The 4,881-nt window shown below is 38.7% G+C and overlaps 1 non-coding gene across 1 annotated transcript; it reads left to right on the plus strand.

Moving 5' to 3' along the window:
• Positions 1 to 4,234: 4,234 nt before the first annotated feature.
• On the plus strand, positions 4,235 to 4,341 carry LOC131172273 (small nucleolar RNA R71). The gene has a single exon (XR_009142755.1). It is a non-coding gene; the product is annotated as a small nucleolar RNA R71 (small nucleolar RNA).
• Positions 4,342 to 4,881: the final 540 nt, after the last annotated feature.

Consider the following 4,881-nt stretch of genomic DNA (forward strand, 5'->3'; position numbering starts at 1 on the left):
TGGCTTTTTGAAATCTTTGTGGAAAGGGAAGTTGTGGTTTGTAAGGCTCTGGAGGTATATACTTCTCCTCCTTCTCTTCAATTTTCTCTTTACATTTTTCTGCACTTTCTTTCTCACTTTCTTTTTTTTCTCTCTCATCAATTTCTTTCTCATTTTCTCTCTTCTCACTATTTTCACTTTTCTCATTTTTTTCACTCTTCTCATTATTTACAACTTTCCCACTTCTTAAAGTAATAGCTTGACACTGCTCTCTTGGGTTTTCCGATTGACTTGGAAGTTTTTCAAAAGACTTGGTACCTGAGGAAGATGCTTATTGTGCAATCTGATTTTCCAACATTCTGTTATGTGTTTGCATCTGTTCTAGCCTTGCTTTCATCTCTCTCATCTCTTCATCATGCTTATTTTGATTAGCAAGAATCTGTTGTAATAAAGCTTCAGTGGTGGAACTTTGTTCTTGCTATTTTGGTGGAGGTGCAAGATTCATGTTTCTATGCTGAAAATTAGGCAATGGTTGCCTATTTTGCTGATATGGAACTCCTTGTTGTTGTGGTTGAACATTCTGATTTGGAACTTGACTTTGCTGATTTCCCCATGAAAAGTTGGGATGATTCCTCCAAATTGGATTATAAGTTTGAGAGTAAGAATTCCCCATTTGTTTGTTTCCATAATTACCAACATATGCAGCTTGCTCTCCATAGTCTACTCCACGGCTGGCAGTTCCTTCTACATAAGCAACTTGTTGTGAACTTCCAGATGATGATGATGAACTAACCAACATACTTAAATCTTCCATCTTCTTAGCCAAAACATTTGTAAGTGCATCAAACTTTGCATTAATCATGTTGAATGGATCAAGGTCATACATTCCAGCAGCTTGCCTCTTTTGAGTTGGAGCTTGTAACACCCTAGGCAAATCCCACATTGGCAAAACACGGGAGAGATGCTGGGTTTATAAGTTGTTGGTTCGTAACCCCTAGTGACGCGTTTTAAAACCGTGAGGGCTTCGGCCCAGAGCGGACAATATCACTAGTGGGCCGGGCCATTACATTTGTGGTATCAGAGCCGCTCCATGTGCAACCTTGAGCGATGGTGGGGCAAACCTCAGCGAGGACGCTGAGTCCCATAAGGGGGGTGGATTGTAACACCCTAGGCAAATCTCACATCGGCAAAACACGGGAGAGATGCTGGGTTTATAAGTTGTTGGTTCGTAACCCCTAGTGACGCGTTTTAAAACCGTGAGGGCTTCGGCCCAGAGCGGACAATATCACTAGTGGGCCGGGCCATTACATTTGCTATTCATTTGGTCATAACTCTCTCTATACTGGTCCAAATGACCTAAAATTTTACCCATGGAAAGTTTAGACATAGGGCTACACTTTTCATGAAGACCACTTGACCTAGTTTTGCTTTTAACCAAATCAAATTGTTAGCACAAGTTGAGTCACTAAAACTGCTAACCCAGAAATTGTCCAAAATACTGTTCCTTTGGTATGCTTGACCAGTTTTGGAAAAAATGCCATAACTTGGTCTCCAAAGCTGAAAATTGAGTGAAACTAGTGCCAAAAGTTTTATAAGACATAGCACAACAATTTTTATGTTTTGACTAAGCTCTAGAAACCATTGCATCCTAGGGAAAATATTAGCCAAAGTTAGGAATTGAAATCTAGAAAATGTTAAGTTGAACCCAGAATGCCATTTGATACCTGTGTGTTCATTTGGCCATAACTCCCACTAGGAAATTCCATTTAAGATGTGCAAATATGATCTAGAAACATGATACTTAGGGCTACAACATTGATTTAGACACCTTTGCCAAATTCTAAGTTTAAAGACCCTAAAAAGAGGGTCAAACATACTGCCCTGAAGTTGGTTATTGCCCTTATAGGACTGAGAGTCCAGGTTAATACACTGACTATAACTCACTATACCAAGCTTGAAAAATTATGAAATTATACCTGGGAGTCCCTAAGACATAGAGGATCATATCTTGTGAAGGAACCTAAGTCTAAAAATGACCATAAAATGATCAAATGATTGGTCAAAGTTTATTGACCAGGAATTGTAAATTCTGGACAGCTTAGAGACAAAGGGACCAGTTATGGTATTTTGACCATAACTTGAGTTCTATAACCCCAAATTCAGTGATTTAAAAATTGAAATTCAAGTTTAAACATAGAGGAGCAATTGTTATGAAGGAAGTGTGACTAAATAGACATCCTAACCTAGTCAAATTCCTAGATAAAGATAACACATCAACATGAACCTAAAGAAAGGTTCATGGGAAAAATGCTATATATGATAATTAAAATACTCATAAGGAAAATTAAATATTAAAAATGATATGAATATGTAAATTGGGACTAATGTCCTATTAATATGAAATTAATGGTACTAATGAACAGTACTAGAAAATAGTAACAGTGAATAGTGCTAAATTAATTAAAAATGTTTAATTGCCCATAGTATACCTAGACTTATTTATTTAGTTGGATAAATTGGTATACCAATTAGGGACTACAGATAGCAGTACTGCCTACCGAGAAAATCATGAACTGACAATATATGTCTGGTATGATTGTTCTACATGCTATATGCCTACTTACTGGCCATTGTGCCTACTTTATTTCTGGCTTTACAAGCTCGACAATGGTCTCGTGCCCGATGGCGGCCTCGTGCAGCAGGATGTATATAGGGGAGACATATGGCTGTCTAACCCGTATACTCCCATGTATCCAGCTTTTATAATTTGTTATAGGTTTCTTGGGCATTGATAATAATTAATTAATACTGAATATACAATAATTAAACAGGAAAGATCCCAATAATTTTAATTGTTTCCAAAGTGTAATAAAAAAATGTAAAAGACCCAGAATTTATGATTTGTAAATATTAATTCAATTGTTTAATTATTGTTATTATAAATTATGCACCACTAAGCGTTATGCTTAGCGCGTTGGTTTTCCATCGCGTGAGTCTGAAGATCGTGATCGCCACAGTAGTATTTGGATAGAGTTCCGACCAGATCTGCCACCGATCAGAGTCACCTCACCAGTCTGTTGTATTTTGGTAGGGCCCATGTGTAGACTAGTATTTTGGTTCATTATGTCTAGTCATGATGTAATTACTAGTTTATGATGTATTTTATTTTGGACTTGAAATGAAAACTTATAATTTATTATCTATGAATTTCAATATGAATGCAATAGATGACACTTCATTTTGAGATCTCATAAATAGTTGCGAATGATATGATAAAAGAGAATATGATACGAAAATATGTGAGATGACTATGAATATGTTAACAGGTGATAGTGGAACTCACCAGATGCTAATAAAATAGAGGAGGATCTGTTCGGGTCTCCACAAAAATAAGATATATAAAAAATAAAAAAAATTCTACACGTAAATTACCTGATTTAAAGGACATTAAAATTTACAATAGACATGACAAGACAAGATAGGGTGCTCCGGCACCGAATGTGGCACTTCTTGCTCGGCTATACAATAGACGGGTAAGGGGCGTCACATTTAGTGGTATCAGAGCCGCTCCGCGTGCAACCTTGAGCGATGGTGGGGCAAACCTCAGCGAGGACGCTGAGTCCCATAAGGGGGGTGGATTGTAACACCCTAGGCAAATCCCACATCGGCAAAACACGGGAGAGATGCTGGGTTTATAAGTTGGTGGTTCGTAACCCCTATTGACGCGTTTTAAAACCGTGAGGGCTTCGGCCCAGAGCGGACAATATCACTAGTGGGCCGGGCCATTACATTTGTGGTATCAGAGCGGACAATATCACTAGTGGGCCGGGCCATTACATTTGTGGTATCAGAGCCGCTCCGCGTGCAATCTTGAGCGATGGTGGGGCAAACCTCAGCGAGGACGCTGAGTCCCATAAGGGGGGTGGATTGTAACACCCTAGGCAAATCCCACATCGGCAAAACACGGGAGAGATGCTGGGTTTATAAGTTGGTGGTTCGTAACCCCTATTGACGCGTTTTAAAACCGTGAGGGCTTCGGCCCAGAGCGGACAATATCACTAGTGGGCCGGGCCATTACAGAGCTGGTCCTCTTGGACTACTCCAAAGATGAGTATTCTTTGCAATTTTCTCCAATAGCTCATAAACTTCATCTTCATGCTTCATAATAAATTCTCCTCCTGTTTGAGCATCAATAATCCCTCTAATTGCAAGAGTAACATTGGTGTAAAAATTCTGGTTTATCATCCATTTTGGAATGGCATGATGTGGGCATTGTCTCTCTAATTCTTTCCATCTCATCCATGATTCATAAAGAGTTTCATCTTCTCTTGGTCTAAAAGCTGTCATTTGATTCCTCAATTCTTGAGTTTTTCCAGGTGGAAAATATTGTGCAAGAAATACATCAGTGAGTTGCTCCCAATTTGTAATGGAGTTGTGAGGTAAAGAATCAAGCCAATCCAATGCTCTATCCTTCAAAGAGAATGGGAATAGCTTCAATCTTGCTGCATCATCAGATACTTCAGGTTGTTTTTGCATATCACAAATCATAGCAAACTTCTTTAGATGTGTGTGTGGATTTTCAGAAGGATGTCTCCCAAATTGGAAATTTTGAATCATTTGAAGAACTCCAAAATCCATCTTGTAACTATTTGCATCAATTCTTGGTCTTGCTATGCTCTCTCTCAAGTCATCAAAACGAGGAAAAGCATGATCCATCATACTTCCCCTAGGCACATTAGCATTTACAACCTCTTCACCTTGGGTTACATTTTCATTGTTTCGATCATTTCCAGCATTACCACCACCAATTCTAATTCTGTCATCAGCCATGTCTGCACATTAGCATTTACAACCTCAAGGCTTCTTTCCTTTTTCTGGTTTCTTTCTTATTGGCTTTACAAA

This window comes from Hevea brasiliensis, chromosome 13 (assembly GCF_030052815.1).
Source record: "Hevea brasiliensis isolate MT/VB/25A 57/8 chromosome 13, ASM3005281v1, whole genome shotgun sequence".
Lineage (NCBI taxonomy): Eukaryota > Viridiplantae > Streptophyta > Magnoliopsida > Malpighiales > Euphorbiaceae > Hevea > Hevea brasiliensis.